The sequence below is a fragment of the Hemiscyllium ocellatum genome, unplaced genomic scaffold (genome assembly GCF_020745735.1).
Source record: "Hemiscyllium ocellatum isolate sHemOce1 unplaced genomic scaffold, sHemOce1.pat.X.cur. scaffold_144_pat_ctg1, whole genome shotgun sequence".
In the NCBI taxonomy this organism is placed as follows: Eukaryota; Metazoa; Chordata; class Chondrichthyes; order Orectolobiformes; family Hemiscylliidae; genus Hemiscyllium; species Hemiscyllium ocellatum.
This window is the reverse complement of record NW_026867776.1, coordinates 294,069-308,769: the sequence shown is the minus strand read 5'-3', so window position 1 is coordinate 308,769 and position 14,701 is coordinate 294,069. Positions and strand designations below refer to the sequence as shown.

The window sequence follows — 14,701 nt, the reverse complement described above, 5'->3', positions numbered from 1 at the left end:
TCAGCCAGATACAACACATCATCCTCTGCCATTTCCACCACCGACAATCAGACCCCACCAACAGAGATATCTTTCCCTCCACACCCCTTTCAGCATTCCTCAGAGACCATTCCCTGTGACTTCCGCATTAGATCCATGCTCCCCACCAACCCATCCTCCACTCCCAACACCTTTGCCTGCCATTGCAAGAGGTGTGAAACTTGTGGCCACACATTCCCCTCACCTCCATCCAAGACACCAGAGGTCCCTTCCACATCCAGCAGAGATTTTCCTGTACATTGAATAACCTCATCTATTGTGTTCATTGCTCTCTACAAATGGGGAGACAGGACGCCAACTTGCAGAATGTTTCAGGGAACCTTTCTGGGAGACGTGCACCAATCAACCCCACTGTCCTGTGGTCAACCATTTCTACAACCCACCCTCTCACTCTGCCAAGGACATGCATGTCCTGGGCCACCTCCACCACAAAATCCTAGCTACATGACTCCTGGAGCAAGAATACCTCATCTTCTACCTTGGGACCCTTTAAGTACAGAATCAATGTTTCATCATTTCCCCTCCCCCCACCATATCCCAGATCCAGCCCTCCGACTCAGCACCACCCTCTTGAACAGTCCCACCTGTCCATCTTCCTTCTTAATTACCCACTCCACCCTCTCACCATTACCCTCCACCAGCATCTTCCTATCGCCTTCCCAACTACCTTCTCGCCAGCCCCACACACACATCCTATTATCTGTCAACCCTCTTCCCCACTCAGAATCCTGCTGAAGGGCTCAGGCCCAATATGTCAATTCTCCTGCTCCTTGGATACTGTCTGACCGGCTGTACTTCTCCTGCGCCAAACTTTAACGTAAGCTGGAAGAACAAACCTCATTTTGTACTTGGCGGACCCTTCAGGCCTCTGACCTTAAAACTGAATTCATTAATTTTAGGTCCTAAGTCTCCCACGTCCTTGCGCCCTAGTGCCCCACCCCACACACCAGGCCTTGTTATTACATAGCCTGCCATTACACATTACCTATGGTTAGTCACTAACAGTCTCCATTAACATCTATTCACTCTCCCCCAGCCAGATCATTATCCATTCCTTTGCCCAATTGCTCCTATATCTCTCTTTGGACTATATCACCACCTATCATTTACTCCTTAACCCCTACCTTCTGCATATAAACTGACATTTTTTCTCAGTGACATCAGTTCTGAGGAAGGGTCAGCGGATCCAAAATGTTAACTCTGATTTCTCTTCACAGATGCTGCCAGACCTGCTGAGCTTTTCCAGTACCTTCTGGTTGTTGTTTCTGATTTAAGCATCCACAGTTCTTTTGGTTTTCATTTACTGGGAGTTTCTAATTCAGGTCTAGCAGCCTACATCATGAGTTTATAAACCCTCCCAGTCCACACTAACTCCATTTCTCTCCCACTCCCATCTCACTCACTGGGTCTCTTCCCAACCCCTGCCCAGTGACACTGCACGTGCACAGCTCATGGTCACATGCTGGCCTGTTGGCAACACCCCTCATTCACTCCCATTGGCTGGAGGATTACACCCTATCCATGTCCTTCACGATTTTATGTACCTCGAAGGTCATCTCTCAGCATCCAATGATGCAGGGAAAACAGCCCCAGCCTATTCAGCCTCTCCCTATAGCTCAAATCCTCAACCCTGGCAACACTTTTGCACATCTTTTCAGAATCCTTTCATGTTCTGTAATATCACTCCTACAGCAGGGAGATCAGGACTGAAAGCAGAATTCCAGATGTGGCTGAATCAATGTCCTGTAGAGCTGCAAAACAATGTCCCAACTCCAATACTCAATGCACTGACCAAGTACACCAAACGCCTCCTTCCCTACCCTGCCTATCCATGATTCCACTTTCAAAGAACTATCAACCTGCACGACAAGGTCTCTTTGTTCAACAACACTCCCCAGGACCTTCCCATTAAATGTATAAGTCCTGCCCTGATTTGTTTTTTCAAAATGGAGCACCTCACATTTATCTGAATTCACTCCACCTGCCACTCCCCAGCCCATTTGATTGAAGTCCCATTGTAATCTGAGGTAACCTTCTTCCCGATCCACTTCCTCCCAATCCAATTTGGTGTCTATGTAAAGTCACGAACCATAGGAATCATTGATATAAATGATGAAAAGCAGTGAACCCTGCACCGATCCTTACACCATATTGCTCATCACAGGCTTCCAGTCCGAAAGGCAACCCTTCACCACTACCCTCTGTCTCCAACCTTACAGCCAATTTTATATCCAAATAGCTAGTTCTTCCACCTTGAATGTCTTTCTGAAGTCCAAGTTAGTGATTTCCATACACAAAGCCATGCTGACTGTCCCTAATCATTTCTTACCTTTCCAATTACATCTAAATCCTATCCCTGAGAAGCCCTTCCAACAACTTACCTGACTCCAGGCTCACCAGTGTATTGTTCCCTGACTTTTCCTCATCACCTTTCTCAAATAATGGCGCCAGTCTTCCAGCACCTCGGTGATACAAATATCTCAGCGAGCGACCCAACTATCACTTCCCTAGCTTCCCACAGAGTTCTGGGATTCACCTGATCATGTATCAGGGATTTATCAATCTTGATGCATTATACAAGTTCCAGTGCCTCATAACTTATACGGACACTTGTCAAGTTATCCCTATTTATTTCTCCAAACTCTCTCACTTACATATCCTCCTTCAGTAAAAGGGGACATGAAATACGCAGATAGTATCTCTGCTGCCTCCTGCAGATCCACAGACATCCTTGTTGATCTTTGAGGGTCCCTATTCTCTGCCTGGTTACTCTTTTGTCCTTAGTGTATTTCTAGAATCTCTTAGGATTTTCCCCAAACCCATTTCACAAAGCTCTCTCGTCCCCTTTTTGCCCTCTTAGTTTCCCTCGAGTATACTCCTACTGCCCCTATATACCTCTAGGTATTCACACAAACCCAGCTGTCTGGATTTGCCATATCCCTCCTTCATTTTCTTGACCAGAGCCACAATTCCTCTTGACAGCAGCATTTCTTACACCTCCCAGCCTCGGCCTTAACAGGAACATACTGTCTATATACTCATTGTCGCAGGCCTATGGGGGCAATGGCAGATGAAGACAGAGAAACAATCAATCATTCTCAGTAAAGAGGCAGTGCTGGGAAAGATACCAGCCGAAAGGTAGATGGGTCTCCTGGCCGTGATGGAATGCATCCCCGGGGACTGTAAGGAATGGCAGTGGGTAAATAGCAAATACACTCGTGATAATTCACTAAAATGTGCTGACTCTGGGACGGTTCTAACAGATTGGAAAGCTGCAAATGTGATGCCAATATTTTAAAATGGACGTGTTAGCATAACTTCTGTAGTGGGGGAAATGTCTGATCTCTCAAGAAAGAAGTAGTGAGCTATGTGGATAGAAATTGTCTCATCGAGCAGACACAGCATGGATTCATGAAAAGTGGATGACACTAAGATGAGTGGTAGAGCAATGTGTGCAGAGGCCACTGTCAGTCTGCACAGGGATACAGATGGTTAATTGAGTGGTTATGGGTCTGGCAGATGGAGGACAATGTTGGGATATGTGAGGTCATCCATTTTGGACGGACTAACAACAAACTGGATGATGAAATGGTGAAAACATGCAGCAGGCTGCTGTGCAGAGGGAGCTGGGTGTCCTTGTGCATGAATCACAGGAAGCTGGTTTGCAGGTACAGCAGGTAATTAAGGCAGTGAAGGGAATATTGTCCTTCATTGCTAGAGGGATGGTTATGCTGCAGCTGTACAGGGGGCTGGGGAGGCCACACCTGGAGTACTGTGTACAGGTTTTCGTCCCCTACTTCAGGAAGGATGTAATGGCGCTGGAGGGGGTGCAGACCAGGGTCACTAGTTTGAGTCTGGAGTTGAAAGGGTTGCCTTCTGAGCAGAGATTGCCAAAACTGGCATGATCCTCATTGGAATTTAGAATAATGGGAGATTGTATAGGAAAAATATAAAATTATGAAAGGAGTAGATAAGATAGAAGCAGGGAGGTTGTTTCCACTGTGGACTGGACAAACTATGGTGCATAGCGACAAAATAAGGGGGTATCAGATTTAGGACTGAGTTCAGGAGAAACTTCTTCAGCTAAAGGGTTGTGAATCTGTGGAATTCCCAGCTGATTGAAACAGTTGAGACTTTCATCTTGAATGTCTTTAGGTCAAAATGTAGATTTACGAACAGGAAAGGAATTAAAGGTTATGGGAGAGAGCAGTAAAGTGGGGCTGAGATCAGCCCTGATCTTATTGAATGGCAGAGCAGGCTGGAGGGGCCAGATGGCCTCCTCCTGCTCCTATTCCTTATGTTACGTTCCCACTTTTCAGCCGTCCCTTTACCTGGGAATAGCAAAGAAGTATTGAAAGATTTTATCTTGTTCAATCACAATGCACCTTTATCCAATTTAGAACAGCAACTTTTAGATCTGGTCTATTCTTTTTTGGAACTATTTTAAAACTATTATAATTATCAGAGAATCCAGACAGTGGGGAAGCAGGTCATTCAGCCCATCACATCTGCACTGACCCTCAGAGACTCCCACCCTACCCATGTAATGCTGCCTTTCCCATGGATAATCCACCCAACCTGCACATCCCTGAACACTGTGGGTAATTCAGCCTGGATAATCCACCTAACCTGCACATCCCTGAACACTGTGGGTAATTCAGCCTGGATAATCCACCCAACCTGCACATCCCTGAACACTGTGGGTAATTCAGCCTGGATAATCCACCTAACCTGCACATCTTTACATAGTGGGAGGAAACCAGAGCAATCAGATGAAACACACGCAGATATTAACAATAAGGTGATCAATCCTTTCTTATTTCCCAGTTCCGTCCAAATAATTTCACTGAACTTACTCCCATGAATATCGTCCCCAAGCACAACTCTAATGCTATCCCTAACCAAAAACACCACTCGTCCTCCTCTCTTGTCCCCCTTTCTATCCTTCCTATAGCATCTATACCCTGGAACATACAGCTGCCAGTCACATCCATCCCTGAGTCATATTTCTATAATACCGATGATATCCCAGTCCCATGTTCAAACCATAACCTGAGCTCATCTGCCTTCCCTGTCAGGCCTCTTGCATTGAAGTAAATGCAGTGTAACTGCTCGGTTCTACCGCGTTCTGCCTTGACTGTTTGATTTCTGAACTGTACCAGCCTCAGACTTACCTCCTTTCTCACTATCTCTTTAGGTTTACCCCCACTCCCTCACTGGTTTAATGCCTCCCGAGTAGTACTAGCAAATCTCCCTGCCTGGATATTAGTCACCTTCCAATTCAGGGACAATCCATCCTTCTTATTCAAGTCACTTCTACTCCAGAGGAGAATTCAATGACCAAAAGATGTGAATCCTTCTGCCCTACACCAGATCTTTAGCCAATCATTCATCTCCTCCATCCTGCTATTCCTACTCTCACTAGCATGTAGCATTGGGAGTAATTCAGATATTACGACCGAGTATCTACTTTTTTATATTCCAGGCTAATTTGCTATATTCTCTCATCAGGACCTATCTTTTTCTCTTCCTGTGTCATTGGTACCAATGTCCAATGACCTCCCACTGGTTATTCTACCCTTTAAAGAATATTCTGTCACCAATCTTTTCTGAACCTTTCAAGTTCCACAACATCCTTCTGATAGGTGGAGAACAGAATTGCACTCAATATTGTAAAAGTGGCCAAACCAATGTCCTGTACAGCCACAACATGACTGCCCAACTCCTGTACTCACTGCTCTGACCAATAATGTAAATCATACCAATCACCTTCACTATCCTATCCACCTGCGACTCTACTTTCAAGGAATTATGAACCTGCACTGTAAGGAAACTTTGCTCAGTAACACTCCCTCGGACCTGACCATTAAGTCTATCAGTCCTGCTAGGCTTTGCTTTTCCAAAAAGCAGCACCTCACATTTATCTAAATTAAACTCCATCTGCCACTCCTCAGCCCATTTCCCCATCTGATCAAGATCCCATTGAAACCTGAGTTACCCTTCTTCACTGCCCACTACACCTCCAATTTTGGTGTCACCTGGAAACTTACTAACAATACCTCTTATGTTCACATCCAAATCATTTATGTAAATGATGAGAAGTAGTGGACCCAGCACCGACACTTGTGGCACTCCAGTGGTCACAGTCCTCCAGTCCGAAAAACAACCTTCTACCACCACCCTCCGTCTTCTACCTTTGAGGCAGTTCTATATTCCAAATGGCTAGTTCTCCTGGTATGGTGAGATCTCATCTTGCTAACCAGTCTTCCATGGCGAACCTTGTCGAACGCCTTACTGAAGTCCATATAGATCCCATCTACCGCTCTGCCCTCAAAAATCCACTTTCTTACTTCTTCATAAAACAGCTCAGTCAAGTAAGTGACATGATTTCCCGCACACAAAGCCATGCTGACTATCCCTAATCAGTCCTTGCTTTTCCAAATACATGCAAATCCAGTCCCTCAGGGTTCCCTCCAACAACTTGTCTGGCACCAACATCAGGCTCACAGGTCTGTAGTTCCCGGGCTTGTCCAAACCGCCTTCATTAAACAGTGTCATCATATTAACCAACCCCCAGTCTTCTGGCACCTCAGCTGTGACTATCGCTGATACAAAAATCTCAGCAAGGGGCCCAGCAATCACCTCCCTAGCTTCCTACAGAATTTTAGGACACACCTGATGAAATCCTGGGCATTTATCCACCTTTCTGCGTTCCAAGACATCCAGTACCACCTTCGCTGTAATATGGACATTTTTCAAGGTGTCACCATCGATTTCCAACATTCTATATCTTCCATATCCTTCTCCACAGTAAATGCTGATGAAAAATACTTGTTTAGTATTCCCTCCCCACCCCATCGCCTGCAGATCCACACACAGGCTGCCTTGCTGATCCTTGAGGAGCCCTATTCTGTCTCTAGTAACCCATTTGCTCTTAATGTATTTATAAAAACCCTTTGGATTGTCCTTACCCTATTCGCCAAAACTGTGTCCTGTCCCCTTTTTGCCTTACTGATTTTCCTCTTAAGTATACTTCTATTGCCTTTATACTAGAAGGATGTTCTGGATTGGAATAAATGCCAAACATTTCATCTTGATAAAAGGGCAGGACTTACACTGATTAAAAGTCGGGCCTTGCATAGTGATATAGAACAGAGACCTCGGGGTTCAGATCTTTGCAGTTTATGTCACATGTAGACAGGGTTGTTCAGAAGATGTACAGCACACTTGCCTTCATTGCTCACACCTTTGAGTATAGGAGTTGGGACATTACATTGAGGTTGTACAGGATGTTGGTGAGGCCTCTTCTGGAATACTGTGCTCAGTTCAGGTTGTGCTGTTATAGGACAGATGTTATTAAGTCGGAGCGGGTTCAGAAGAGATTTACCAGGATGTTGATGGGAATGGATGCTTTCGGTTATAAGGAGAGGCTGGGTAGGCTGGGACCTCTTTCACTGGGGTGTAGGAGGCTGAGGGGTGACCTGATTGGAGGTTTATAAAATCCTGAAGAGTATAGGTAATGTGAACAGCAGGTGCCCTTTCCAGGAGGGGGCGCGATTCAAGAGTGGGTGAGAAAAGGAAGACCCTAAAAAGACGTTCCAGATTTTACTTTTTGTTTTTGTACAGAGAGTGATTCACATGTGGAATAAACTAGCAGAGGACGTGGTAGCTGTGAATACAATTACAATTTAAGGGTGGCACAGTGGCTCAATGGTTAGCACTGCTGCCAGGGACACAGGTTCAATTCCTGCATTGGGTTTGGATATGCTTCCCCGTGTCAGCGTGAGTTCTTCCAGGTGCTCCCGTTTCTTCCCACAAGCCACAGATGTACAGGGTAGGTGAACTGGCAGTCCTCAATTGCCCATAGTGTTCAGGGATGATTGGGTTTAGTGAATTAGTAAGGGGTAAATGTAGAGTAAAACGGTAGGGGAATGGGATTCTAAGAGGAAAAAGCATTTGGACCTGTATATCGAGAGGGAATGCTTGGATGGATTTGGACTAAGTGGAGGTAGATGCGATTAGTTCAGTTCGAATTTATGGTTGACACGGACTGGTTGGAACACAGGGTGTGTGTCAGTGCTGTATAACGTTCTGACTCTATCGCTCGTTATCTCTGTAAATTCCTCTATGCTCGGAACTCTCCGTCAATGCCACCTCATCCAGTATTACAACTCTTCCTTATCTCGATAATTCCTCCCCAGCCTCAAAACTCAAAAAAGTCTATCAGAAATATCTCTATCTCTGTAACATCCTCAATCCTCAGAATCCTCTCCAACTTTCATCTCCTCCAGCTTCATTACTCTCCCTATCTCTAATCCCCTCCGATCTCTCAAAGCTCTGCTATATGTGCCTTTTTTATTTCCAGCCTTCAGGATTCCCAATGTTTCTCACTTGATGACGGCCCTTTCCGATTCTGTGCTGAGCTTCTGAATTCTTCCTTAAACCTCTCAATCTCCTTTTCCTCCCAAAACATCGGCCAATCATCTGTCATCTACTCTAGTATCACTCTTTCTGACCTGAAGTCCAATGGAGCCTGTCATATTCCTATAATAAACATCTTAGCGGTCTACAGAACAGAAAAAGGCTCTGGTAGTACATCGGGTCTGTGACAAAGAAAACTACCACCTAACTGTCCTCATCTATTTTCCAATAATTGTGGAAAAGTCTCATCTATCATGGCATCACAAGTGCACACTAAATACATCTCAAATGCTACCGGGATTTCTGCGTCTCCCACCCTTACAGAGAGTGAGGTTTAGTGCAACTGGTGCTCGATGATGACATCACCCACAGGAACACAGAGCAGCTGGGTCGGTGCAAACCAGAGATCACCCACACATTGGGAAAGATGGCAGGGTCCCTGAGAGGGGGCATAGGAGATTTACCAGGATGGTACAAGGAATGGGGGATTTTAGTTGCAGAAACATGGGTGTTGTTAATACATATCAAGAATATCCATCTACAATAGATGGACTCTTGTTCTCAACCTCTCCCCTTGCCTGGGCTGTGGTAACCTTCAGGTTAAACCCACCACCAGACATTTCTCCCTAATGAGAGAGCAGCCCTATGGTCTGGTCAGATAATGCTGACTACCTTTTACACAGTGATGCCACTGTACCCTGGGGATGGGGAGAGGGAACGCTGAAGGTGGTGGATGGGACACCACTCAGGCACAGTGCTTTGTCCTGGAGGATGTTCATTTTAATATTGTTGGTGTCTGCACTGATGCAGGCAAGTGGAGAATGTTGCAACACAATCCTGATGTGTGCCTTATAGGGAGCAAACAGACATTGGGGAATCAGGGGTTTGGGGAAACAGATTGTTCTCCTTGTAGCAGAGGAAATTGCGGGTGCCCTGTGACAGAGGGGTTTACAGATTTAGAATAATCCATCTTACACTCATGAGTTCATCAGAAAAGGATTACAGGACACATATTGAAGACTTGGGGGAGATCTACTGAGAGTGTGGGGTGATTCAAAAGAGGACATTTATGCAGCAAATGGGAATGAGCTGGAAAACAATACTCACACACAATGTGAATATCCAGCTGGTGATGAATTGAGTAATTTTGTCACAGTTTGGCGTTACAATTACTGAGATTACCATCTGAATGTCCACCTGTAATACACGTTTATAAAACTGTCACTGTCAGTTCATTTAAGAAACTCTCACCACCCCCTCCTCCTGGCCCAGGATGACTGGACACATTACCTCTTGTGGGGGTCAGCAGTTAGTTCAGGGGGAAATCTGTATGGGTTTCTGTGAGTTTCCACACTGGGTCTTCATGTGACTGAACAGGGCAGATCTTTGACACATGGGACACAATGTTTCAAGAGTCAGTGCGATGTGGAGAGCAGGATGTGTGCTTCCTTTTCTTTCCTTCCGTGCTACCGCTGTGCCTCATCAATTAGACAGGGGGGGTGAAAGGCTCGTGCAGCTCGATGGGCAAGTTGTCTCCATTCTGACCCATGAGCAGCAAGCTCCTCCCACTCATTCCAAAGAGTCTCTCTGAAAAGGTAACAACTGCTTCCCACTGCCCAGTGCTCCCAGGAAATGTTTAGAAGAATGAGCGGGGAAATCTCTGAGAAAAGGCAGAACGGTAAAGTTCCAAAAGGATCATAAACAGTTTACAGAGAGGGATTCATTGGAGAAGTGGGCAACAAGTTAGCAAATGGAGCATAATTTGGGAAATTGTGAAGTTGCTCATTTTGGAGGAGATAATAAAAGAACAGAGGACTATGTAAATGGTGGAAACTGTCGAAAGCTGCACCACAAAGGGACCAGGGGTAATTGCGTAGGAAGCACAGTTATAACAGGGAATCAGGATGGGGAATGGAACGTTGTTTCTTATTACAAGGAGTTTTCAGTGTAAGTGTTTGGAGTATATACCTGAGAGTAACTTTACAAAGTGCGAGTGAGACCACATCTGGAGTAATGACAGAAGTTTTGGTCCCTTTATTTAAGGGAATACATAATTTCATCCGAGGCATTTCAGAAAAGATTAACTGGGATGATCCCTGGCTTGTAGGGATTATCTTTTAAGAAAAGGCTGAAAATGTTGGGACTCTACTCACTGGATTTGGGAAGAATGAGAGGTGATCTCATTGTAACATGCAGGATTCTTAAGGAGTTTGACAGGGTAAATACTGAGAGGATGTTTCCCATCATGAGGGATCTGGAATCAGATACTCGGATAGTCACGGAATCAAGGGTTCTGTTTTAGATTCGTCAAGTTTAAGGCAACATCAACACGGGTCAGGGGTTTCAGTAGCAATGGAGCTGGGCTGAAGGGAGGGGTAAGCAACGTTTTAGAGATTGGAATTCCTGGTGTTTGTGATTGTGTAGATACCTGATCAGAAGGTCACCTTGGGGTTACAGATATGAGAGCAATATTGTGAAGAGTGTAGATCTGCCTCAGACAGTTCCCAGGGAGAGGGAGGGGCTCAGCAGTAAGGGAAAGGAATTTGTAATAGCAACTGAAGGCAATGGGTTTAACCATTTCAATGTTCCGTTGCAGGAAATTGCAGCCAATCGCGTAGTGGGAGTGTGATGAGCAGTTTGATAACTGAGTAATGGAGAGGGATGATGGGGAGGGAGAGCTAGGCATTGTCAGTGTACATGTGAACCCTCAGACGGTGCTTTTGGACGATGTCACCTCCTGACAGTATGTGGGTGAGAAACAGGAGGGACCAAGAATCGATCCTTGAGGGACACCACATACAAGGAATTTAGAAAGGAATGGGAGAGTGGGGATGGATTAGGTTTTTCCAACAACGGTGAGGTCAAAATATTACTTCGTAGCAGAATGGGAGAGAAGGTCATAACCAGAAAAGACAGACAGATAGAACAAGGAACAATACCTGTGATTTGGTGAGGGGAGGGAGGTGGGGGTGATGTGGAGGAAGAGCCCAACTCCAAAAACACACTTTCTTCATTGGTGACATCACCCAACTCCACCCTAGTCTCAGCTCATTTACTGAATGCAGGGATGGACGAGTATTTATCTCCAGACTTAATTATCCAAACACTCTTGGCCAGCCTCCCACATTCAACTTACATGTAATCTCAAGAGTATCTTAAACCCTCCTGCCCAAGTGCTCACTTGTACCAAAACTGGTTGATCCATCAAAAGGCTCCTATTTACAGCCAACAATTTAAAATTCTCACCCTGTGAACATCCCTGTCTCCCTGCACCACACACCCTGCAAGACCTTGACAACTCATTTGTGTTTATTCATTGCTTCACCTGTCTGGCTGTTTCTACTGTTGCCAAGGCAACACTGTCTGGAATTCCCACCCTAACCCTCTCAGACCTGCTTTCCTCTTTTAAGGTGTTCTCGAAAACCTGCTCATTTGGCAATGCTTTTGATCACTTGACCTAGTATCTCAATCTGTGGCCTTATGCCAGAATTTTTCAATAGTATTTCTGTGAAATTATAAACATGATTAAAAAAAACAAACTGCTGCTGATTTGCACATACATTGTCAACTCTTCAATATTGCTGAGTGAATAATCTATAACAGCTCTTACCCAACCACATTGTGGGAGCACCTTCACGACATGAACTGCAGCTGGACAGGGAAATCAAACATCACCCTCTTCACAGGCAATGGGGCTTTGGCACTGATCACTGGGATCTGTGGAGGGAGAAACACAGTTGCTATTTCAGGGAGTGCAAAATGCATTATAAGGAGGGAAAATGGGGCAGAATTTGGGATTTTCAAATTTGAGATTCACAATGTGCACTAATTTCTGTAAAACCTCTCATGCCATACCATGAAAATGTCCTTCTCTTTCTGGTCTATGTCTTTCCTTTCCCCTGCCCTGCACCTTCACACATTTCCAGTGCCTTGTCCACAATACACTGTGCTGTCAGTGAAGTTTATCACGTGGTTGAGTATTGTCCCGCCCCTCATTCACTCCGATTGGTTGAAGGACCAACTGGCACATCCTGGTCCTCCAGCCTCGTTCCCCCGACTCTTATTGGTCCTGCGCTGACATCAATAATCCGAGGCCCATTGTGGGCTGGAGCATGCTCAGTGCTTCCTGTTTTTGCTGCTGTTCATCAGGTATGAGAGAGAGAGAGAGAGGGCTCATCCCTGTTTCTCCTGATGTCAGACAATAACAACAACTACCTGCATTGTATGGAGCCTTTCACATTGACAAATCTAAAATGCTTGACGAATGACGGAAACGTTGATTAAAGATAACAATTTTAGATACATCTTTAAGGCAGAGAGAGGGAGTTAGGGAGGATATTCCAAAGGTTTGTGTCCTCGGCAGCTCCAATCGTGCAGTGATATAGGTGGGCAACAGCTTACAATGGAGACAGTTAGTGGCTAACCATAGGTTAACAACCTCATGTCGTAGCCCCCTACCCCACACACCAGGCCTTGTTCTCACAGCGTGCCATTACACACTACCTATGGTTAACCACTAACAGTCTCCATTAACAGCTAGTCACCCCCCCCAGTCAGATCATTATCCTTTATCCAACTGTTCTTCTCACTCTATCCCTACCTATCCTTTACTCCTTTTATCTTCCCCCTACATTAACTTCTGCAAATAAACTGACTGTTTTTCCTCAGTAACATCTGTCCTGAGGAAGGGACACAGGGTCTGAAACGTTAACTCTGATTTTTCGTCACAGATGCTGCCAGACCTGCTGAGCTTTTCCAGAATCTCCTGGTTGTTGTTTCTGATTTACAGCATCTGCAGTTCTTTTGGTTTTAATTTACTGGGAGTTTGTAATTCAGGTCCTACAGCCTCTGTCCCAGTCCCTGCTGTCTCTCCCACCCCCACCCAGTGACACTGCACCTGCACAGCTCATAGACAGGTGTTGTCTTGCTGGCTACACCCCTCATTCACTCCCATTGGCTGCAGGACCACACAGACTCTCCTCCTATTGGTCTGGAGCTGACATCAATCAAGCCGGCGCCGATTGAGGGGCGAGTGGTTGGCTCCTCCCTCTCCCTGCCCTGAGATGAGCTTCATCATTCACAGTGAATGGGGCAGTATCACAGTGTACAGGGGCTGGGGGCTATTCAGCCCATTGGGGCTGGACTCTCTCCCTCTGGAGATGCTACAAATCTGTCCCAAGTCTCCTCCCATGTGCCCACAGCCCCCCAAATCTTTCCTTAAAAAGTAAAATTCCAAGTCTGTTTCAGAATACCTGCTGAATCTGCGTCGTTCAGACTGTTCCAGATGCTCAGAACTTACTGAGTAAAATAGTGTTCACATTTTCACCTTGTATTATTTGCCAATTACTTGAAAGTAGTTACTAAAAATTGTGAAAGTGTTAACAATTCCTCTCTCTCACTCTCTCTGCAAATTCAAGACCTTGGAACCAAATCTGCACCAGGTCGAAATCACTGCTTCACCTTCTCAGCTCCAAGGATAATTATCTGTGCTTCGGCTAGCTCTCCACAAAATAGAGGAATGCATCTTAATTTATTAAGGTCAAAGAAACAGACCTTCAGTCAAATTCGTCCGGGCCAACAAGGAATCCTAAACTAATGGATTCCCATTTACCATCTATTGGCCTGTATCCATTAAAAACCCTTCCTATTCATGTACCCAATTGGAAGCCATTTAAATGTTGTGATTTTATCAGCCTCCACTATTTCATCTGATAGCCCTTCCCATACACACACCACACTCAGCTTGAAAACATTGCCATTTAGATCCCTTTTAAATCTTTGCCCTCTCAACTTAAACCCATGTGCTCTAGTTTTGGACCCACCTAACCTGAGGAAATAGGACCCCGGCTGCTCACCTTATTCACACCCCTCGTGATTTTATAAATCTCCATGAAGTCACCTCTCAGTCTTTGACTCTCCAGAGAAAATAGCCCCAGCCTTCAGCCCCTCCCTGTAGCCCAAATCCTCCAATCCTGGCAATGTTTTTGTAAATCTTGTCCAAACCTTTTCAAATTTCACAACATCCTTCCCAGAACAGGGAAATTCAAACTGAAAACAGAATTCCAGAAGTGGCTTAATCAACGTCCTGTTCAGCCACAATATGACGTCCCAGCTTCTGTATTCAATGCATTGACCATTAACGGAGAGCGTTAATGGAGTCACATTTGCCAGTGGTTCACCCTTATCCCTCTAAATCCTACCTCTTCATGTACCCAATCAGACGCCTTTTAAATGCTGCAAT

At 45.2% G+C, this 14,701-nt stretch overlaps 1 long non-coding RNA gene across 3 annotated transcripts in view; it reads right to left on the bottom strand.

The window, feature by feature from the left end:
- LOC132809933 (uncharacterized) overlaps nt 1-14,701 on the bottom strand; it is a 63,632-nt gene that overhangs the window by 37,721 nt on the left and 11,210 nt on the right. For all 3 annotated transcript variants that reach the window (XR_009642640.1, XR_009642641.1, XR_009642639.1), the window contains exon 3: nt 12,071-12,177. This is a non-coding gene — a long non-coding RNA (uncharacterized LOC132809933). The remainder of the gene's footprint in view (nt 1-12,070; nt 12,178-14,701) is intronic.